The following is a 25372-nucleotide window of genomic DNA, read 5'->3' on the forward strand; positions in this document are numbered from 1 at the left end:
GCTTGCCGAACTTCTTTCTGGGCTCAGCTCCCCGTCTTTGACTTCATAGATTCTGATTCCAACCAGTTTTTCTTCCTTTGTTCAGGAGCCTCTGACCAGGGTTGCTACCAGTCGGCCATCTTCCCAGAATTCCTCGAGAATTTCTTTATAGAAAAATAATACATATACTGAAAGTACATGAAGCATAAAGTATGTTACAGCAGATAATTTGAAACAAACATTTTTTTAAACATGAACCAGACTAAAAAACAATACTGCTAACTCATCGGATGCCACCTATGTGTCCCTTTCTTAATAGTCCTTTTCTTTTCCCCTGGATGTAACCTCTATCCTGACTTTAGGGTCCTTAGGAGAGAATGGATTAGGAACTAAGTAGAGAGAACTATGGGTAAAATTGGAAGATTAGGAAGTAAATTTGTGGGAGTAAACTAGATTTTAGAGTGGTTAAGGACAGAACACCACAATGCAAAGGGCCAGCATATATCCAGAAGAAGTTCCCGAGAGGTTGGAAGGAATGAACTATGATATCATTTGAAGAGATAACAACTGAAAAATTTCTGCAAAAAAAAGAAGTCATGAAATTTCAGACTAAGAATTGTATCAATTCCCAAATAAGATTTACAAAATAAATCTATACCTTGTTCATTATGATCACAACAATAAAAGTAAGTCTGATAAAGTCTTTCATTCCAAGGTCTAGGAATTTGCAAAATACCTTCAAATGTATAGCATTTATACTTGCAGCAAACTGTACATCAGACAGAAGACAATGGAATATATTTAGAAGGTTAAGAAAGAATAACTTTCAATTTTATATCTAGCTAAATTATCTGGCATAATAATAGATAAAAGAAATGAAAACATTTTCAGACAAAGAACAGAATTTTATTCAGGAATATTTGCTGAAAGGACTACAAATACAAGTGCTTCAGTAAGTAGGATTTTCACCTCTAAGGCAGATGGGACATGCAAAATACAAAGGAGAACAAAGTGAGTTTTAAACATGTTGAAAAGTATCAAAATGAACTGAGATTATGAAAGTAAGAATATAATAACCTTAAAGTAGGTGTAAAGGAAAATGTTAGACAATATTTATAGAAGAATTGCAGAAAGAGAGAACATGGTTAAATCATTTTACATATCTCATTTCTGGTATTTACTTTGGATTTTGTTAAGTCAAGAATGCATGTTAAAAATTAAGTTGAAGGGTGGCACCTGTGGCTCAGTGAGTAGTACGCTGGCCCCATATACCAAGAGTGGTGAGTTCAAACCCAGCCCTGGCCAAACTGCAACAAACAAAATAGCCAGGTGTTGTGGCGGGTGCCTGTAGCCCCAGCTATTCAGGAGGCTGAGGCAAGAGAATCTCCTAAGCCCCAGAGCTAGAGGTTGCTGTGAGCTGTGACACCACAATCACTCTACTGAGGGCAATAAAGTGAGACACACTCTCTCTTTCTCTCTCTCTCTCTCTCTCTCTCTCTATATATATATATATATATAGGGATTCTTCCTTACTATACCAGGAGAAGGGGAAAAGTGAGTAAAGAAAATCGGATGCATCTAACAAAATGGAAGAAAAGATAGAATTAAAAAATCAGAGGAGGGTGATGCCTGTGGCTTAAAGGAATAGGGTGCCGGCCCCATATGCCAGAAGTGGAGGGTTCAAACCCAGCCCCAGTCAAAAACTGCCAAAAAAAAAAAAAAAATAAAGTCAGAGGAAAGTCTCAGAAAAGAGAAAACATAAAATAACTTACCAGAAATAAGTTTAGGAGAAGAACCAGAATAGTAAGTAGGTATTCTCATTTCAAATAGATCTTCTGGGAGGGAACACTGGGAGGGATTCACCCGAGAAGTGACAGGAAGCACCAAAAGTAAGTAAGAGGAAGATTCAAGGAAACTTGCCCTGCTGGGGACTGGCTAAGAGCCAAAGGAAGTTCCTGGATGTGGGAAAACAATGAGAGAGGATCCTTGGATTCTCCACACTCCTAGATAGGCTTTTACAACCTTGGCTACGGGGGAACCCAGAACCTGTAGACCCACAGGGGCCTCAGGCATAAGGTAGGGAACTGCCTAGAGATTGTACAGAGGTGATTCTCCAGAAAGAGAACCCACATGGCATCCCACAGGCACCTAAGCTTAGAATAGCTTTAGCTGAATGCCCTTCTGAGAGCCTACAGATGTTGGTGCTACCACTGTGCTGCTTTAAGCAGGAAGAAGAGACCATGTGCTTCCATACACCCCTGGGAAGGCCCCCACTTCCCTGCTGGGGGCTACTGTTGAGACTGAGAGGTGAGTTGGGCTACATTCTCAACAGTTTCTTGCTGCTGGTGCTTGCTTGGGAGGGACCATACCCTCTCTAGTCACATGATCATGGCACAGTTTTGAGAATTTAATACTGGGCTCTGCCCCACCTTCAGGCCAAGTTCAGGATGATGTGGTGCTTCTAGGCTGAGGGAACCCAAGCTCTGCTATGTACCCACTGCTCTGCAAAGGGCTGCTATGAGCCAAGACTTGAGCAGATCACATTGCCTAGATCTTGTTGACATGCTGCTCACCTGAGTGGGGCAAATAAACAAAATTAAGGACAAAAACCACATGATCATGGATTTCTGCATAGATGCAGAAATAGCATTGATAAAATTAAACATCTTTCATAATAAAAATCCTCAATAAACTAGGCAGAGAAGGAACATACTTCAAAATAATAAAGGCCATATTTGATAAACCCATAGCCAACATTATACTGAGTGGGGCAATGTTGGAAGCATTCCCCCTAAGAACTGGAAGAAGATAGGAGTGTCCAATTTCACCATTCTTATTTAACATAGGACTGCAAGTCCTAGCCAGAGCAATCAGGCAAGTGAAAAAAACAAATGGAAATGAAATTTGAAATGAGTGAGTAAAATTATCCCTATTCTCTGTTAGTAAGACCTTATATTTAGAAAACCCCCTAAGCCACCACCAAAATAGCATTAGATGTTCAAATAAAAGAATTCAAAAAGTTTCAGGATACAGAATCAATGTACAAAAATCAGTTGTTTTTCTATACACTAATCTAGCCAAGGATCAAATTAGGAAGGCAATCTCATTTATAATAGCTACCATAAATACCTAGACATATATTAAACCAAGGAGGTAATAATAATATGGTTTTTATGATAAAATCCATAACACACTGATGAAAGAAATTGTAGAAGACACAAACACACTGAAAAACTTCCCATGCTCATAGAGTATAAGGATTAATGTCAATAAAATGACCACACGGCCCAAACCAATCTACAGGTTCCATATAATCCCTGTCCAAGTACCATTATTTTTTACACAATTAGAAAAAAAATTCTAAATTCCACATAGAACCAGAAAGATTCCAAATAGCCAAAGCAATTTTGAGCAAAAAGATCAAAGATGGAAGGATTGCACTGCCTGACTTCAAATTATACTGTAAGACTATCATTACTAAAAAAGCATGGTACTGGTATAAAAATAGACACATAGATCAATAGAATGGAAAGAGGACACAGCAACAAAGCCATATACTTTAAAAGTTAACAAGAGCATGTACTTAGGAAAGGATGCCCTTTTCAATAAATGGTGCTTAGAAAATTATATTGGTATGTGGTATATTCACATAAATGAATCTAGACCCCCTCCCCCCTCCCCTTTCTTACCATATATAGAAACAAACTCAAGGTGGATTAAAGACTTGAATTAAGGCCTCATGGCTGACACACATTTGAAAAAATGTTCAACATTACCAATCATCATGCAAATGCAAATTAAATCCACAATGAAATATCTTAATTGATCAGTGTAGCCATTATTTAAAAAAAAGATAAAAATTACAGATGTTGGTGAGGATGTAGAGATAGGGGAGCTCTCATATATTGTTAGTGGGAATGTAAATTAGTGCAACCTCCATGGAAATCAGCACTGAGATTTCTCAAAGAACTAAAAATCGGACTACCATTAAATTCAGCAATCCTACAACTGGCTGTCTCCCGAAAGGAAAAGAAGTTATTGTATCAAAAAGATACTTACATTCATATGTTTATCAAAGCTCATTCACAACTGCAAAGATACAGAACAACCAATAAGTGGATAAAGAAATAGTTATATGTGTATATATGTATATGTGTGTGTATAGGGATATGTGTGTGTGTGTGTGTGTGTGTGTGTGTATTGTGGAATACTATTTAGCCATAAAAAATGATATCATGTCTTCTGCAGCAACATGGATGGATGTGGTGGTCATTATCTCAAACAACTGTGACACAGAAAGGCAGAAACTGCATGTTCTCACCTATAAATGGGAGTAAAATAGTGTGCACACATGGAAGCAGAGTGTGGAATGAGGGATAAATGTTGAAAGCATTCTCTCCTAGAGAGGTGGAGGTGGAAGATGGGCAGTTGCCTGGTGGGCACAGTGCATGCTGCTCCAGTGATGGATGCACAATGACCCTGCCTTCACTTCAGTGCAATATAACAAAACTATGTACCCCATAAATATATACAAATAAAAATAAATGGCAAAAATAAATAAATTTAAATACATTAGTAAAAACAGTAATAGCCCATTGAAAGACATTATGAATTTGGATTAATAAATCCAGCTGTTTATAAGAGGCATTTCTAAAACATTATGCTATGGAGAGGTAGAAGGTTGATAGATAAACAGATGTAACAACCAAGTTACACCAATCTTGATGAAGATAATATATTAATAGCAACCAAGTCAACTTCCAGGCAATGTTGTAATTGTATATCACTGGAGCAGACTTGATGTTGAAAGTATAAATTTTATAATGTCCATGAAGCTAACAAAATAGCTGTCAAAAATTAAAACAAAATGAGAGAATTACAAGGGTAAGTTAGCACAAACTCAATAATAGAAACTTTAATACTACATTTTCAAGAAGATTACAAACAAAAATTAGTAGGGATATCTAAACACAGTTCAGAATCTGAATGATAGATATAGCTGCTACATGGAAAACTTTATTACACTATCTTTTCAAGCAGCTATGGAACATTTAGTAATGTTGATGACATATGAAGACATAAAATCTCAAATCATAGCAAAGAATCAACTTCATAAAGACCCCTTTCTTTGATGATAGTTTTTAAAAACTTAGAATTTAGATATTTGTTAAAGTATCTTTGGACATTCTTTAGACTTCACAGCAAGAAAGTGAAGTGATTATCAGTATTTAGAAATAGCACTCAATAAGTAGTTTTTAAATAACTAATCAGATGAATTTAAAGGGGAAGGAAAATATTCCAGGCCAGAGAAAGAATGAGTAAAGACACAGAATGGAAATGAAAAAAGATTAGATTCAGGAAAGAGGGTACATGTATTTGATAGAATAAAGGTTTTACTTTGAGGAGAAATAAAAGATGCTTGTGAAGTAACTGGGAAGCCAAGTGACTTTCAGTTCACAGTTTTTGAGAGTCACTAGAAGATGTTGCCCAAGATGGTGTTATGATGAGGGAGAGACTTCAAAAACAGGGATACTGTTCTTAAACTGAAGTTCTAGATCAATAGAAATTGAGGCCATATTAGAGAAAATTAAATTCTGTGGTAAATATGATTATAATGATTCCAGTAGATTATAAGTGAGCTTTTCAATTACATTCTAACTTATGGTTGACAATGACCTTGTATTTGGAAGACATTTTTAATTCATGTGATGATAACTTAATTACTTGTCTGTCTTTATATTTCTAGTGCCTAGCTACAGCACCTAGCTCTGACAAAGCACTTAATAAATGCCTGTTGCCATACATTACCTTAACAGAGGTTATAGATACCAATTCATTAAATCCAATGTGTTTATTTGTATCTTTTCAAGGAGAAAATACAAAGCCTATTCTACCTATGCAAACCTTTCATTTTTACACATGATTGCTACTTAGTTTGCATCAAACTGACAAAATAAAGAGAATATATTGAACCATGAAAACTTACTTTGATTTTTTGAAGGAGCATCATGATTTAGGAGCAAATGGGTTTCATAAGCATAATGAGGAAGATAAGAACAAAGAAAAGGAATAACGCATTGTGAATTTATAGGTGTGATATGCTGCTGCCCACTTTCCTCATTTTTAACATAATGAATCTCCACGGATTCTGTCTCCTTATAGCCAGATGATAGCTAGCATGCACACATTGGTAGCCTTTGAAATTCTGGGCTGCAGAGTTTTGGAACAAACTTTCAGGAAACATCACTTTCTGAAAAACATGGTTTTATTATTCTTGGCATATTTCTTTACAAATAATCTTCATTGGGTTCAATGTTAGATAATTTTAGAATTGCACTTAAAATAATGTTTCTTGACACTAAGTGAGCCTTTTGAAATTGAGTGTTTTCTGGAAACATGGCTCCTGACGTCCGCTGTGAGCTGTCACGCTGAGCAGCTACCGCAGCTCATAGTCTCAGGGCCTCTCAATCTCTCTTTTCTTGCCTGTGCCTTGCTGGCCACTGAAAATGAAGTTCTTATTTTGCTGATTGGTACTTTGTCTTCACATTGGGGTTTTCTCCCCCAGTGGCTGAGCAAGAACAGATTGCCTCTACCTGTCTGGTCGTCTTTCTTTTGCTCTACTCGAAAATGTAAATACAGTGATTGTCTGTTTATTTCTTGTCTGTCATGACAACAATATTAAATATGGGTGATATTTCCCCATTTCCTTAGTATGCTTTCCTATTGGTACATGTATGAGAATAGGTTTGTCCATCTCTGTGAGGGGAGATTAAAGGCAGAGTACAGAAAGGTCAATACATGCTCTCTTATGCTAGTCTCTAATAATATGCTATGCTATGGGTGGATTATTCATGAATTTCCCGGGAAAGGGGTGGACAGTTTCCATAATTGGGAATCCTCCCCTTTCCTGACCTTGTAGGGTAATTTCCAAGCTTTACCTCCAGGATTTGTAAATTGTCTTGGCTCTGGTGGATGTGATTTTTATTATGTTAATGAGGGTAGGTCACTTGAGGATACTGTCACCTTGCTTAGACACACGCTCCAAACACACTTTCTGTGGCCTTGATCATATCTCCACTTTGTGGTTTCACTGCCTCTTTCTGGTTGGTCAGTCTTTGGAGACTCCTGCCACAAGGAATCTCTCCCTTCTCCTCCTTACCCCTACACAATACATTGAGTTACTCTTCAGTGTAGGCATATTTTGAAATTAGTGGGCAAATACTTACCTAGAACCCATTGATTCTGTGAAATTAACATGAAAGTTAAAGGAAGAACCATGGGATTCCCCCAATGGAATTTTTCCTCTATAAGGGATGTTTTCAGTGGGTGACACAGAGTAGTTGTTTAATAAATGTCTATTAAGTGATAATGATGGGGGTAGATTTCTTTTTTCTAATACATTGCCTAGTGCATTTGTAAGCACCAAGCATACTCATGTGAATATCTATATACCTTCTCATACATAATCATTAATATTTTTAAAGGAAAGAAAATCTTGGTCATAAGAACAATTCTGTAAAACTCTCCAACATCTGTTTCCATGTCAGTATCTTCGTACTTATTGCTAGACACAATGCATATGAGCACTCCCTTTCTGTGGTTGTTGATGTAATGTCACACATTTGAACCTACTGTACTCAATGCATTATCCACTTAATTTATAAATGGCATTTTCCTAATGTTGCCAGGATCTCTTTCTGCAGTAGGTCCTTGGTCTCAGAGATTTGAAGAATGAACCCATGGGCCACAAATATCAGTGATAAGACAGAATTTATTAGATAGAAAGGAATAGGGGTGGGAGGAAAGGCACCAGAGCTGCTGGCAGAGGTGGGGAGACCCAAGTGGGAAGGCTCTTTGCAAGTCTTTTTGTTTGGGAGCTTTATACTCTTTGAGGAATTATACTTGGCCAGGACTTGACAGATTTCAGTGTTGATTATCAACTAAATGAGTGTATTAACAAGTGAATGCAATTCCTTTAGCTGTAGGGGGTGGAGAGGCAGGAGGTGAACTTCAGAGGGGGTCTAGCTTACATGAGATCTTGGAAAACTACTTTTCTCCTGTTTTCAGAGAGTACAATTTGGACAGAAAAAAATCTGTTTGCTTAGGCCTGGAAAGCGGGATGGGGTGGGGTTTCTGAATGGGGGATACCATGTATCACTAGTGTATCCAGAAAGGTCCAGGTCAGTTAAGAGGGCAGGATACCCAACAACTGGGTAAGCAGAGTGTGCTTATTTAACATCCGTCCATATAATTCCACTTGGCTTTGACCCATGCCAATTTGAATATGAATGTTAATATTTCTTTTCACTTAAGCAAGATATGAAAGTCTATTGAATGACTCATAGATGAGGTGAAGGAATTACCTATCACCACCTGATGATTCCTTTTGTAAAAAATAGGAATTCAGAAGTGTGAAAATTTGCTGAAGTATCTTTCATACAGGAGATTGCATCAGTGTCTGTACCCAGGCTGCCCAGAAATGCAGGACATTTATGCTTTCTTGTCTTGTCTCCTGTGCTCACTTGTAGTCTGTGTTCAGGACAAAATCTCATACAAAAGCAGCATTTAAAGCAAAATTATTTGAATTATTCATATAATAAAATAAAACAAATTTGTATCTATGGAACATATTTATGAAGTCTAGTCATACTATGTATATACTATGTATATTCTCCTTAAGAATTTAAAATATGAGTGAGATTAATAATATGTATGCATAATATATTCTCAGCCATTCATTGAATTTGGAAGATGATGCTCGACTTAATATGCTTGATAATGGGACACTAATGATCAGAAACACCAAAGAGTCAGACCAGGGTGTCTATCAGTGTATGGCCAGAAACTCTGCCTGGGAAGCCAAGACCCAGAGGGCCATGCTTAAATACACCTGGCTTATAGGTATAACTTGGTATTTTCTGGTTGAATTTCATGTTGATGAATTGGTTATCTGTGAGTTATTCAAACAAGAAAATGACCTGATGTTGCTTCTTTAAAATATGTAACACTTCAAAGTGAAACTCTCACCACTGCCTGTGATTTTTCTTATCTTGTTTTTTGATTATAAGAAATTTTTTCTCTTCAAGTTTATTTTAATTTCCTGCCTGAGTTCTATTCCTCTACAGTACACCACAGATATGGTTCCAAGAGTTTGCTATTCTCCTTTGATTCCCCAAACCACCTTCCAGCATCCTGAGGCAAAGAGAATCAGTGGTAGCTAGACAGGAATTTCAACCTTTTCAGAAATTCATTCAATCACTTATTCATCAGGAACTCATTCACCAAATATTTATTGATGCCCACTTAGCTAAATCTTGAGATTTTGTGATTCATAATCATGCTCCTTTGATTTTCCAAGGGCTTTGCCTTGTCATAATTTCAAATGGTTTATATAAACCAGATACAATGACTGTCACAAAAATTTTTTTAATATCATTTTGAGATGATGTAAATAGGGTGTCTCTTGCCTTACTGAGCCGATAGTCTGTTAGGTGATAGTCATAATTCAGTCAAATGATAAGTTTTGTGATATGTAAGGAGAGGGAATAGAAGCAGGACAGTGTGTGCCAGTAAATGCTTATACTTGATCTGGGGTAGTGGGGCTGCTTGGCAGCATTTGCCAATTTCTGTAGTATATGTAATCCTGATAATCCCTGTAATTCTAGTTACCAACATGACATCACTGCCTGGCATTGGGAAGAGATGTCAGTAGCTTATGATAATAAAGTATTTCTACCATGCAGACATGGCAGGCATAAATAGACTGAAGATAGTGGTAAAATGAATAAAATGTGAAATAATTAGAAGGGATGGATTGTGGAATTTGTTAACTTTGATATTGATAAAATTTACTTGATTGTAAGTTTATGTATTTAAATTTTAATAATAGCTATGCTTAACATCCAGTTGTAGAATATTGGAAATTTCTACAGCCCACCAGACCAGGGGGAGCCCTTGGAGCAGTTTTTGAGAGTTGCATTCACCCAAGAATGGTTTTCTAAAAATAGTGACCTCTAAGCTGAAAGCAAGAAGAAGTAGGGAAAAGCCAGATAAGCGAGGTGGAGTCATTATTTTAGGAGAACAGGCTGCATAGGGAGGACAGAGCAGCGCTCTTTCAGGAGACCAGGATCCCGTAGGAGGGAGAGGGAAAGTTGGGAAGGGCATCCAGTCTGGTTCTGCACAAGGAGGGATGGGATCACTGAGGCCGTTCATGACTCTATCCTGGGTATGATCAAAATTAGATTTTTCCTTTATAAATGTATCTCTGGTGACAGCACAGAGAGCCAACAGGAGTGTACGGTAAAAGGGGGGGTGAGCAGGTTACTGTTCTGCTGCAGAAGAGGGCTGGTGGTGCTCTGCACAGGGTAGGGGGAAAGTAAATGGAGAAAACTGCTCTGAATCAAGATGTATGCCAGGAGAAAAACAGATGGGAAGTCATTGAATATGGGAATTCATCTCATAGTTCCCATGCGATTTCTGACTGACAAATCCACTGGCTCACTCCAAAGCTTCCTTTCTTTCCATCTCTTGGTGAAGTCTGACTGAGCTCCTGGAGCACGGGGCCTTTGACTCCATGGACACCACTTCCCCTGGGTCCTCTCCTGGCCTCCTTCCTCCTCCTTTTTAGTCTCTTCCACCCACACTGTTGGGCTCAGGTGAGCTCGCTCCTCCCCTCTTCCTCCAGCTGCCCACCCCAAGCACTTATTTGTTCCTCCTCACTTTCTTCATGAGTTTTAAAATAATTCCCAAACAAACATTTGGGTTTAATGCTTCATTACACTATAGTATGAAATAATGAATACCTCATTATTAAGCAACTTTTACTGCTGAAATCCTTCCTAAGACTTGGCTCATCATCTCCATTACCTTCTTGCTCATCTTCACACATAAATTTTTACATTCTCCGAACAGACTTGCCCACACAAACACACTTCACCAGCTGTTTGCTGTCTCTGTTAATATTATTGGTATCTTCCAGTAGCCTCAGATTCATCCTCCATGTCCTACTGTGTCTCCATCAAATCTCTAAAATTTAATTCCAAAATGCATCAGATTGTCTTTCCATTTCCACTGACTTCAAAAACATTTACTTCAATTACTACCGTAGTTTCCCTCATACCCTCCCCTTTCTCTTCCTACACTCTACCCTTAGCTCTAAAATCATTCTTCCCACAGCATATGCACTTTTGCCATGCATTTTGTTTTACATGCTTGTACCAGAGGATGAGCATAAAAGGAAAGGAATGTGAGCATCTTTGTTTCTCCCCAACAGCCGGCATTGTGCTCATAGACATGAGACCCTGGATACTGTTGACAATTAAACCAAATGTTGATTGCTGAGTTGACTGAAATCAACAGGTCTCTGCTTTCTAGAGTGTGGTCATCTTAGGAGCTGAGGAGCTCTGACAACGTAGACTCAATCCATCATCAGGCGTTTTTAATACCTTAGTGAGTCTTTAATTTCTGCCTGAGTCCCAGAAGAGATAGAACACTTCTGATTTAGGAAGAGTGGAGCATTTTATATAGAAGACTAAATTTTCTACTGACATGGATACTTGATGAAAATGTTTAGCTTAAAGTAATCGAAAACTTGAGTAGACATGGTTTAAATGCATTGTGTGTGTGTGTCTGTATGAACTCCATGCCACAAGTGGTACAGGGGTGTCTGTACAGAGCTGCCACATTACCCTAAAGAGACAATGACATTTTTCTTTCTAGTTTTCAATCTTTTCCATATAGGCCTCTCTTTTCCCCCCTTATAATTGTTACCTCATAGTCACAAAGTGGCTTCTGAAACCCCAAGTCATGCCTGAATCTCAGGTAGCAAAGAGGAGGAAGAGTATCAATTCTGCTGTATATTTACTTTATTTCCAGTGACATAAGCCTACATCTGGTTGTAGAACTGTGCATAAAAATAGGCATTTTAAAATGAGAACATTTAGCCTCTAAAATAAGGGGTAAGTATTGGGTGGGTATATTGCAATGTCTATGATCCATCATGGCACCAAGGCCAAGAGTTTGTTCTTAAAAATTTTGTATTTATAGAAAATCCACATTTCATTTATATTTAATTCCTTAAGAACATAATGTGTATATATAAAATCTTTTAGTATACAGGTATTTTGAAAATGGGAATAAACTTAAACCCACTATGAAGGATAAATAAACCTTCTTAACTGCTACTGGCTGTGTTTTTGTTCTCTTCTTTCCCTTAGCCAAACCCAGTTTTGTAATTCAGCCCTGGGACACAGAGGTCTTACTTGGCACCAGTACAACTCTGGAGTGTAGGGCTACAGGCTACCTGCATCCCCATATTACTTGGACCAGGGATGATGGAGAGGAACCGGATGGGTCCAGGCACATGGCAACTTCCAGAAGACTTTACTTGCAGAACCTCACACTGCAGGATCATGGATGATTTACCAGTCATGCCAACAACAGCCAAGGCTCTATTCAAGTGACTGCAAACACAATTGTACAAGGTATGGGAGCAGAAGGTCATGAGTGAAATGTTCTTCTTGCCCAACTCAGAAAATTATTTTTCAGCTTAAATAATGTGGACATTGGTGCAGAGATGTTTTATTTGCTGGGTTTTTTTTTTTTTTTTTGACACAATAGGGTTTTCAAAATTAATCTGTTCCAAGTTAAAAGTTAGATTTTTTTCCCCCCATTTCAATCTTTGTCCAAAGGTCAGAATCAAGCATTAGCAATAAGAAAGCTGGCCTCATTAATCTGGAAGCAAACTGTCAAAAGGTATTTGTGCTTCAGAATATTTTACAGATACAGGAAAAATGCTGCTCCAGATAGGAGAGGGAAAAGGCTGTGTCCTGTATTCATAGTCACTTAGCAGACTGTGCCACACAGCTCCAGGACACGTGAAGGTGCTTTCCAGTAGCTAGGCTGTGTGACGATGATGACGAGAGTCATAGAAACATTCTCAGAAAATTGTGTACAGACATGGGCATGCAACCAGGTGGTAAAGAAGACACATCTGCGCGTCCTTGGTTCTTAACCTGGGGCTGCTCTTTCCTTTCTGTTGCTGTTGTTTTGCACGCATGGGTGCATTTGTGTGTGTATCTCCTCACCTCCTGGAGGGTTAGAGTTTGGTAAACAGCAGAATAGAATGTGTTGTTGAACTGTTGCCAAAAATTCTGTGCTATCTGAAACAGTTTTCCAGCAGCTGATAAGAGTCCTTTGCAGTAATCCATTTCAAGGGATTCCCAAGGTCATGAATATTTTAATTGAGTCAGAAGGTGTCATTGTTTTCAGATTTGCATAGGTTGTTATCTATCAGAGCACTGGACCTTGGGAAACAGAACAAAGAATTTAGAAATGTGAAAGTCACCAGCCTAGTGCAGTACCTGAGTTGGGGGACTTCAGGACAGCGAGTCCCAGCCACCCCAAAGGTGATACTGGCACACCAAAGGGCCGGGGAATCCAACCAGCCTCGTCTCTTGCATTCAGAAAATGTTTCCTGAATGGATTTGTTTAGCATCACTTTCTTAAGGAGCAACAGATCAGTAATTTCTTGTTCCTATTGACATGTCTGAAATACCTTGTGGTTTTCCCCTAGAATTGCTAATAGCATGAAAACATTTCCCTTGTTCTAAGAAGGTATAGAAATGAAATTGTTTTCTTGAAATCTTTGGTAACTCCTAGGGGAAATTACTTTTAAAGCACCCAAAGATCATTTTTAAGCATTCAGTGTGTTAGGACCTAAAAATGCTTCCAAAGTAACAGTGTTTGGGTTTAGTTCTGCATGCACCATGTTCTGTGGAGTGGTTTGCGTTTAGAAACATGGTGCCTAAATGAGCGTCCCCTGTGCCGTCGCCACCTGTGCTTCACCCTGCACCGGGGTTTGCCCTTCAGCTTCATGTGCGTCTTCCTGTTCTTCTGTTTGTTCTTTCGCATCAGTCCGTTCATGCTTAATGGAACTCTGGTAACATGTACAGTTCTGTTCATTTCTCCAGCCATGAACTGCTAATTTCTTTTTTCCGGTCACTTTGCACTGAAGTCACCATCTGCTTATCCTTGGTCATTTGTGATAGAGTTAAATGGAGGGGCCTGTCCAAATAAAAAGTCCCACCCAGAAAGGGGGAATGTGCCCACCCTCACCCTTCCAACCCATTGAATTCCCATCTACCCTAACCCATCAGCTGACTTCTTTCTAGAGCTCAGCTCACCCGCACCGGGGTGGGAATAAAGGCCAGCATTGCCCACACAGAGCCTGGACTTCATCTCCTTTCATTGCATTATTGTTTCAGAATAATCTTTTATTTTCAGTCTCTCACCTCTCATTTGTAGCTGTGTCACTTGTGTCACTTGGTCACTTGGGATCAGATGTTTAGATAATTTTGAAATGGTCCAGTAATCATTCTATACATTTATAAAGGAGGCTTATTTTATTTGCCTAGTCATAGGTGAATTGTTTTAAGGTGTACCTGTCATTTTAACAGGCATTCTATCAATTTTCTTCAGTTCTTTTAATGCCCCTTTAAACTAAAATAACAACTACCCAGAGATGAACTTTCCTTCTTAGAATGGCTAGAACAAACATAAATAAAATGACAAAAAACCCTCCAAACTTTCAATGAAAGGTACGAATCACAGCGGCACGAAATCACAGCAGGGGACACATATATGACAGGCCTCTGATCATCAACAGTGAATCTCAAATGTCTTTTACATGAGGCTTTACCCTCATGAGTAGCTAGAAGGGCAGATTGTTACAACACAACAAAGCACATGGTCTTAGCACCTGTACTGGGGGTGCGACTCAGTCACCACTTTAAAGAAAAGGCCAGAAGCCTCAACCTCGTCACTCCTGTCTCATGCCGCCACCTTACTGCCTGCCTTGGTGCCAGTTGGGTCCACTTGGTTTTCTCCCCATTGGATCAAATTTCCTCATTGATCTACCAAGCTGCCCATTTTGGTGTTAGGAACAGCGGTAAAATGACATTCACTTATTTTTTTTCCATTCTTTGCTAGACTGTGAAATCTTGCTTTTTATGAGACTCCATGAACTAAAACAATGCTTTTCATCTAGATTTGGCTAACTGTGATTTTTAATTACTGTTAAAAAGTTGAAATAAAAATTCTTAAAATTGGAACGCTGAATTATTTGTCATAGCTATTATGTACTTTTATCATGAATCCTTTTTTGTGAATTCTTTTATGTGTCATGAATCCATTTTTGAATGTAGAAATATTTTTGTTCTTTTTAAGTCATCCCTAATGATTTTAGGAGTTAGTGTAATGTTCTAGGAAGAACATCAGGCTGGGAGTTGAGTGACCTAGATTCTCTACTATGTCTTCCCCTTATTAGTTTGGACTGAGAGAAATCCGATCCAACTTGCTCCCATCTGAATTTTCTGGTCTGTGCTATGAGCAGTCTGAGATGGCTGATCTGTGAGCTGTTTTCCAGGCTGACTTTTCCAGAATTCTATTACAAATACCTTGCAGGCATTCCTGAGGGTTTCATGAATTTGTGTGATTTTGTAATTTATCTTATATCATAGTTCTTTATACTTACAGTGTGGTATAAGCACCTTACTTCAAATTGACAAAGATGCTTAAATCTTTATTATCTGCACACAGCATAAAACTTGCAACTTATACACTTTACCGAATATTATTTACTTTATCATGCTTCTTGTATTTTCAGGTGGAGGGTGGGAGTGAGGGGTCATGGGAATTGTGCACATATCTAGCAATAGAGAGAAATGATTTGTCAAGTCATCTGGGAAAGTTTTTTTGCTCACTTAGGTATCACTGGTGAACTTGGTGCCCTTGTTAAGTGGCCATGTTGATTCGTTATTTAACCATAGAGTCATGAATAGAATACTTTTCTATCAACTGTATGTGCAGCTACTACGGTCTTCATTGTTTATATAAAGTCGGCTATGAAATATCCAAATATTTGGAACTCCAAATGTTGACATAAATGTAACTTTCTCAAAAGTATAATATCATGTGTTATAGGAACGTTCATATTAAGGAACAAATTTCTCTTTCTGAAAATAATAGAACAACTTGTTTCAAATTTCATTTTAGATGTGAAAGTTTCGAGAAAACTATGTTGTTAATGACTCAAATACTATTTTATACTTTTAAATACATTTGTCACAGCTAGTACAATGAAAACCAAGAGGGTTTAATCATATGAAAGCTCTCATGAGACTTAGAATTACTTTCTTCTTACTGGCTACTGCTTTTTACCTATTCAAGCCAGATGGGTCTATTTCTGGTTTCCTTGCCAGTAGGCACACACGCAGGCAGCAACCCCTGCTGTTCATAACTTTGGTGATAAATAATTGGAAATGAATTCTAATCACACCATATATTTAAATGTATTCTCTCTTTTTTCTATTGCCATTAAAATTTTCAATTTGGATGTACTCTTCCCTTCTCATCAGCTCCTCCACAATTTACGGTGAGCCCCGAGGACCAACTGGGGCTGGAAGACCATGCTGAGGAATTGCCTTGTGAGGCTGAAGGCAGCCCACTGCCAGTCATCGTCTGGACAAAAGCAGGTATTAGCTCATCCACAAGGAGTGGTGGGAAGAAATAAATACCTTCCCTATGGAGTAAAAAACAGATAAAACTAATTTTCATAGCTGTATCATGGACATGAAAGCACCACCCAGAAAGCAGCCTTGGATTTAATATGATCCCCTCATTGGTATCGTGACATTTATGCATTTCTACAACTAAAATTTTTGCTTCAGTCTTTGTAAGATCAGAGACATGCACCATCATTAGTAGGAGATGGAGTTGGGAACCACAAAGTCAAGATTCACCTTTGCTCTTTTATTTATGAATTCTGTCATCTTGGATAAGTAAATTAACTGTCATTTACCAGACTCTCCTTATCGCTATCCTGGTGGCAATGAGATTTCCTACTTCATAGGGTGGAATCCGAGTGTATTCATATTCAAGCATTTAGAACAGTAGCTGGCACACTATGTGTGCACTCAAAGATTAGCTATTGTTTTTTCCATCTGTATCAAAACATTCAATAAGACACAAGTCTTCCATGAACCAAGCAATTATGAATTGGGCTGCAATGAACATTCTAGTACAGATATCTGTATTGTAGCGTTATTTTTGGTCTTCTTGATATATACCTAGCAGAGGAATTATAGGATCAAATGGCAGATCTATATTTAAATCTCTAAGTGTTCTCCATATGATTTTCCAAAAGGGACATATTAGTTTGCATTCCCACCAGCAGTGTAGCAGTGTTCCATTTTCTCCACAACCCTGCCAGCATCTGTGATTGCTAGGTCATGGAAGAAGCCCAAGTGCCCATCGACCCATGAATGGATCAATAAATTGCGGCATATGTACACCATGGAATACTATACAGCCATAAAGAAAGATGGAGACTTTACCTCCTTCATGTTTACATGGATGGAGCTGGAAAATATTCTTCTTAGCAAAGTATCTCAAGAATGGAAGAAAAAGTATCCAGTGTGCTCAACCCTATTATGAAACTAATTGTTAACTATCATAGGAAAGCTGTAATCCAAATGGAGTCCAAGAATATGGGTAGAGGGGAGAAGGAGGGGAGGGGGGAGGATGGGTGAAGGGAGGGTGATTGCAGGGATCATGCCTATGATTTATCCTATAAGGGTACATGTGAATCTTTCTAAATGTCGAATATAAATGTCTTAACACAACAATTATGAGAAAGACATGATGGCTATATTGGCCAATTGGATGAAAGTATTTCAAATTGTATATGGAAACAACACAGTGTATCCTATGACAGAATTAATGTGCACAACTATGATTTAATAAAAAAAAAGAAACGTGGCTAGGAGCTTGAAAAAATATTAAGGATCAGAATATATGAATAAATTTAATAAAAGTATTAGAGCAGTGCATATTTCATCATGTAAGACAGTTGTGAAATAATAGTCATTTAGGTAACAAAAATAAAAATAAGAACAACAATAAAAAAGATAAAGTATTAAAAGTGAAAAAAAAAAGACATAAGTCTTCACTGAACTAACTGAAAATAGCAGTCTCCTTTAATTGATAGTGAGCAAAGGATACATTGTTAAGAAGGATTCAGAGGCTAGAATCATGAGACCATGGTGGCCTGGGCTCCATCTTGGTGCTTATTAGAATGATGGCACCAAACTTACCATTTTCAATATGCTGCATCATATTACAGGCACTTTAAATGTTGAATTTCATATATTTGTTTGTTTGTTTGTTTGTTTGTTTTGTAACAGAGTCTCAAGCTATTGCCCTGGGTAGAGTGCTGTGGCATCACAGCTCACAGCAACCTCAAAGTCTTGGGCTTAAGTGATTGTCTTGCCTCAACCTCCCAAGTAGCTGGGACTACAGGTGCCTGCCACAACACCCGGCTATTTTTTGGTTGCAGTTGTCATTGTTGCTTAGTAGACCCAGGCCAGGTTGGAACCTGCCACCCTAGGTATATGTAGCTGGCGCTCTTGCCCACTGAGCTACAGGTGCCACCCTAAATGTGTTTTAATGTTTTTATATTTCAAATATTGCATACATATGTATGCTAAACAAATGTAGGAAGGTATTTGAAACTGTATATAGGAACCAGATTGGATTTGACGTTTGTGGTCTGATTGTGGTAGGTAATGTGGGGGTGGGGAGGCCAGCATGGAGGGGGGATTCTGAGGAGACTGAGCTGCCCTCCTGAGGAGAAATAATTCCTGGAAGTTCAGTGGCAGAAGCTGGTGGGCAGGTTATGGCTGGAGCCATGCCTCCAGGGTTGCAGTGAGGAAGAGGGGTTGCCACAGTATACCTAATGCCAAGGATCTCCTGGGAGACAGGTCTTAGCCTTCATTGGGACAGTCACCCAGCTCTGGCTTTCATGGAATTGGCCCACACAAAGAACCTTCTTTCTCTCTTTGCAGGAGGGCAGCTCTCTCTGGAAGGCCAGCATGCAGTTCTCTCCTCTGGTACTTTGAGAACTGACCACACAGTACAGCACGATCAAGGCCAGTATGAATGTCAAGCAGTCAGTCCCTTCAGGGTGAAAACAGTGTCTGTCCAGCTGACTGTGAAATCCGAAGTAAAGCAAGCTGTGAGGTGAGTGCCCTTTCTGTGACTCTGATACAGCAGCAGGGACCTATGACATATAAATGTCATATATACATATGTACATGTACACACACATACACAGAGGGTGCCAAAAATTATACACAATTTAAAAAAGGAAAACTGTAGCAATCGCAATAACAAAAATAAACAAATGAGATTTACTTAAACTAAAAAGCTTCTGTACAGCCAAAGAGACAACAACCAGAGAAAACAGACAACCTACCCAATGGGAAAAGATATTTGCATATTTTGAATCAGACAAAAGCTTGATAACTAGGATCTATAGAGAACTTAAATTAATCCACATGAAAAAACCCAACAATCACATATATCAATGGGCAAGAGACTTGAATAGAACCTTCTCTAAAGAAGAGAGATGAATAGCTAGTAAACATATGAAAAAATGCTCATCGTCCCTAATTATTAGAGAAATGCAAATCAAAACCACCCTGAGATACCATATAACCCCAGTGAGAATGGCCCATATCCCATAATCTCAAAAAAGCAGATGCTGGGGTAAGGAACACCTTTCTGTCCGCTGCAGATGCCGACAGAAAGGAACGCTTTTACACTGCTGGTGGGACTGCAAACTAATACACCCTTTTTGGAAGGAAGTATGGAGAACCCTCCAAGAACTCAACCTAGACTTCCCATTTGATCCTGCAATTAATTCCATTACTGGGCATGTATCCAGAAGTAAAAAAACTTTTATCATAAAGACACTTGTATTAGACTGTTTATCACAGTTCAATTTACAATTGCTAAATGTGGAAACAGCCTAAATGCCCCTTGACCCAGGAATGGATTAGCAAGCTGTGGTAAGTGTATACCATGGAATACTATTCAGCTATTTAAAAAAATGGAGATTTTGCAGAATTTGTATTAACCTAGATGGAGGTAGAACACATCATTCTTAGCGAAGCATCACAGGAATGGAGAAACATGAATCCTGTGTATTCGACTTTGATATGAGGACAATTAATGACATAGTGGGGGGTGGGGGAAGGTGAGAGAAGACAGAGAGAGAGGAGGGAAGGGGTGAGGAAAAGGAAAAAAAAGAAAAGAAAACAGTGACTAATTATCACATAAATTGGATTTAATTTTGACCAAAGTACATTATTTGAACAATAATTTTTAATTCAACTTGTTAATATGTTGTTTAGGATATTGCATCCTCATTTATAAGTGAAGTATGTTTGTAATTTCTCTTTATAATATATTTTTTCCAATTTTAATATCAGGTATATCCAGGTGAAGTAGAACGATTTTGAAGTATTTCTTCTTTTTATATTGTCTATAAGATTTGACATGATCTGTTTCTGAAATTATCTTTTATTTTTATTTATAAAAATAAATATTCTCTATTCTTTGAAAAAAAAAAGAAGTTAACTGATGACTCTATACTGAATCTCAGAGTCAAAGCATTCTATGATAAACATACTTTTATTTGACAATGTGAATGTTACTTTTTTTGCATTATTATTAATGCTCAATATTTCATTGCAGCAATCATCTGATTTCTTTTCCGAATGTATTTATCTTTGTTCGTTTTTTACGAGGTTTTTGTTTCTAGTCTTTATCTTAAACATTGTTATTGTTATTAAAAAAAGAAATAACTGTATTAAAATTGTACTACTCAATATATACCCATAACAGAAGATGAATACAAGTCACATTTGACTTCTGCAACTACAAGAGGTTCTCAAAGTGGTCACTACCAGAGTCCAGACTTTTGTGGTTACAGCAAACTACTGCTCAAGCGGCGGTGACCAAAGGCCTCCCGGGTCCTCCCTTGTGCACGTCACACACAGCACCTCACATCTCACACTAACCAGGAAACATGCGGCAGTCGCTCAGTGGAGGGTCTGCTGCATCATCAGGCCTCTGCTGTCATCACCTTTCCACAATGTTCTCACCTTTCAGATTCTACTTCAATATGGTCTCATGCTCCTCCAATGACAACGTGCTTCTGCCATTTTCCTTGACTGTCCCTCCTGTGGTGACACCTGCATTCACTTGATTAGTCCCATCTTTTGAGCAAATACCATACTACGCATTGCTACCATAATTCAATTCAACTTCAAAAAGTAAATACACAGATAGCATCTCTTAAAATGTATATACATTTTCTGGCATACCCAGTATATATATTTTATATTTACTTATCTTATAGGATCTAAGACATTGCAAATTTTATACTTGATACCTTCTTCTAATCAGTCTATTGCTTAACTTCATTTTTTTACTTAAGAATTTTAATGCTCTTAATACTAATTATGTTTTCTGTCAAAAATCATATTTCATGTTTTCTTATAAACTTTTTTATAATTATTGTAATCAATTTGCCCTGCCTTCATGGGCTATCTCAAACACAATTGCAGGCACTCATGCCTGATGAGCTGAATCTCCTACACAAATGCATTTCTTAATGCTCAAGGTTAGGACAATACAGCGTGGATGTGCTCCTTCAGACTCCTCAACTGACCAACTGTATTTTTAGATTTCTTCTAAATAGCACATATTATTAGAATAACATTCTAATATGTTATTTGTCCATAGTTTATTGTCAAAAAATATAAAAAGAGAGAAAATGCAAGGTAATTCCAGCATAAAAATGAAATACAGCTGTTAACTACTATTGAAATTTCTTCTTAGTTCCTGCTTATGCTAAGATGATGAAACTTAGGGTGTGCATAGCACCCAAAATGCATTTTCAGCCCTGTTTTACATTTCATAGTAATTTCCTAGGTTTCTCCACAAATTTGCTATAGGTCATTTTAATGTACCGGATCTAAATTCAGAGCTAAGAGCATATGAGAGGGAGGAACAAGGCTCAGCTGATATAGCAAAGTCAGCACACTGGTGTTCATTCTGGGGCCTGAACATAGACATGAATTAAGCAACAGTCTCTCTGTGGTCTAATATCCGTTTACTTTGTCTCTGTAGTTTAAACATATCGAATGTCTTTTTTTAAAAATTGAAGTTAAGGTTCCCAGAGGGGAGAAGGAATCCTGGGGAGTGTGTACAAGTAACAACTCCAAGGAGACCTGAAAATACCCATGTGGAAAGATGGAGGGATGTGACAGGCCCTTAAACCACTTTCCTGCCCAAGAAGAAATATCAAAAGCAGGTCTGCAGAATGTTTCAAGCTACCTTTGAATTGGTGATCAACCAAAATCCCAAATCAGGAGGTTTTAACATTGATATCTTTAAAAATGGGAAAAATATTAAATCAACAAAGATTAATCAAAGCAAATATGACGTGAGGAAGCTAAAGAAACTGGCCTTAACTTGGCCCCACTGCCAAATCCTGCCACTTGCTCTGTGGATCCTTCTGATCTTGAAACAGAAGCTGCTTCACTTTCTGAGGTTTCCTCAGCTCTCCAAGACATTGTAGGCCACACCTGTTGAAATTAACATTAGAACACACCATTTAATTTCATAGTTGACAGATGTAGAGAAATTTAATACATCTGTCAAATATCCATAGCTGAGAAAAGACCATTAGCCACAGGCAGAAATGTGGAAATGAGTGTTTCAGAGAACCAAGAGCCCAAAGTGTGGTGCCAGCCTGTGTGAGTGAACAGAGGAAGGCGGCTTGGGGGTGGGGGAAACACACGTGGGAAGAAGTAGGTCAGGTGGTGGTTGAGTTTGGATATACCAGATCGGACTTCAGACTGCGGAGCCTCGATCAGATCTGTTATTTAGAGTTAATCAACTCAAGGTGAATAGGATAGGTTGGAGTAGGGAAATACTAAAAGCAAGAAACTACTGGAGCATTGACTTAAAGTCAAGTGCTGTGCTGTGAGACCTAAAGCAGCACCACAGTGGTGAGAATGGAAGAGAACAAATTCAAGAAAAAAATGTTGCAGTTGGAACCATTTTATGTCTGAGATGATGAACAACTGTGTATTTCCTAATACCTGTTCCCAGTAATACTGTCAATAATACCCAAGATACTTGGACTCTTTCTTACAGGAAATCGGCTTCCTTCACAATACTTTTGGCATATTGCATATGTTTTCATGAATTTTATATGCCATGACAGTTTCATTCTAAGTTGTCACTGTGTTTAATTTCCTTATGGCACTATGTTTTCTTTTACTATGGAAATTCAAATATTATTTACGAATGTCCTCTCAAATTATTCTTTAAATTTTCCTTGTGTGTTATCTGCTTTTCTTTTTATAACCCCCATGTTTTGTGTATATTGTGGATTCGTAGAAGGGGGGGATCCCCGAGACCATTTCAGCGAGATTCCTAGCTAAAAGCTTGGTCATAATAGTATCACAGTGTTATTTACCTTGTCACCAGGTTAGCATTTGACCCAATGGTGCAAAAGTCATGGTGGGTAAAATTCTTGGAGCCTTAGTATGAAGCAAAGCAGTGGCATAATTGGTACTACGGATCATTATATTCTTAGCCTGCAGTAGAAAAAGAAAAAGGAAGGGGGCAGATGTAGGGGGCAGGCAGGAGAGGAAGGGGGAGGCCTGCAGATGGCAGGGGGGGCCTGGGGGGCAGACAAGGAGAGGAAGGGGCAGGGCTCCAGATGGGAGAGGAGGGCAAGCGAGGAGAGGAAGGGGGAAACCTGCAGACAGGCGTGGGGGCTACTGCTGGGAGGGCAGGAAGCTGGTCCTTCTTTTGCATTGCTGCTGGGTTGTGCCTTCTCCCTGGTCACTACACAGTGCGGCCAGCTCTCCAGGGTACATGGCTGTATTATTCAGAGCCCATACTGAGAGCCCCAACTACTCTGTGCTTTGGGGAAACCCAGTTCCAGCCTTTGACCTTTCAGCCAATCTTATCTCTTCCTGCAGCCGGGCGGCAGGACTCCCCCCTGCAAAAGACAGTCTTATAAGGTGTCACCTGAAAGATGGCTTATGCCACTACCTTCTGCGGATACCAGCGGTGTCAGAAAAATAAAATGCTCTACCTGGACCTGTCCCATGGCCCCAAGCTGCTCTGCCTCTCAGCTCTGCCGCTCCCTCACTCCTGCTCATATCCATCTCACGATCAGGGCTGCTGACCCAGCAGAAGTCTGAACAGAAGTAAATGTCGGTCTCCCTTTACGGAAGGCACTTGGGACAATTCTCTCAATGTCCAAGAGTAGTTAGGGCCCCTTCCCTTAAGCACTGTACTGCCCCAAGGCCCAGACGGAGTCGCAGTCCTTGGCGACTGTTGGGCAGGAGACTGGCTCTGCTCAGTCAGCCGGGTGAAGTGGGACAGCACCTTGGCCTTCCGCACCTTGTGTCTAGGATGCATCTCACCTGTCTCTTTCTGCCCTGAGCCTTAGCATCAATAATGGTGTCACCGGAATTTCTTCTTCAGTAGGTCCTTGGTCTTAAGGACTCAAAGAATGAATCCACAGACCACAGATGAGAGGTAAGATAGGATTTATTTTACCGAAAAGAATACAGAAAAAGCTGCGGAGCTTCTGGCAGAGGGAAAAAACCCAAGTCGGAAGTAACCTCCTCTCTGCTCGGGTCCTTTGTCTACAGTATATATATCGCCTGACAAACAAATTAAATACAGCACTTCCCTTGGGGCAAGGTGAAGGAATATGTTGTCAAAGGAATGGATACAGTCTTTGCTCTGGGCAAAATGTCAGTGTGGTCCCTTCCTGAAATTTCCCAGGCCTAGGAATTTACATGAAATTGACAGGCCTAGAAAATGGGGGTTTCCAAGTTCAGCCCTAAAGGGAGGAACTCTGCAGCCTTGGGCCTGTGAAGTGCTCACAGAGGAGGGCTCTCTGGATCCAGGGGTGGTTCTGGGATTGGCCCTGACAGCAGCGCAGGCTGCGCCTTGGTCCCCCTTAACTAACTAGGGACCCTCAGGCTTCTGCCCGCTCGCCCTCTGCTGCGCTTGGTTCTCGAGCTCTGCCTCCCCTCCCCACTGCAATGACGCACCCCAGGCGGAGATGCAGAAGGCGCGGCGGGGTCGGCCCTGGTGACTGGTGCTGACTAAGCCGGGGTGCACCAGCCCGGTATCACTAGTGCCACTGAAAAAGTCCTCGGGACACCCTGATACCTGTGGTTCCAGACCCTCTCTGCTCTCAATTATTTCTCTGGGACTCAAAAATGTAACTACTTTTCCTCATTGAAAAATGGCCCATTATATATCCTTTTTACTTTTGATATTATTTAAATTGAGATATTTTAGCTATTATATTAATTTTAAAATATTTCATAAGGAGAATGTAAATATTGAATAAATGAGGGCAGTGTGTGTTGGGAATTGTGCAGAGTGGCTTGGGACAGCTAGAGTACAGGGTAGCTTCTGTGGATGCTGTGAGATCTTTCATGGTATT

The sequence above is a fragment of the Otolemur garnettii genome, unplaced genomic scaffold, assembly GCF_000181295.1.
Source record: "Otolemur garnettii isolate 467f Iridium unplaced genomic scaffold, OtoGar3 scaffold00071, whole genome shotgun sequence".
In the NCBI taxonomy this organism is placed as follows: domain Eukaryota; kingdom Metazoa; phylum Chordata; class Mammalia; order Primates; family Galagidae; genus Otolemur; species Otolemur garnettii.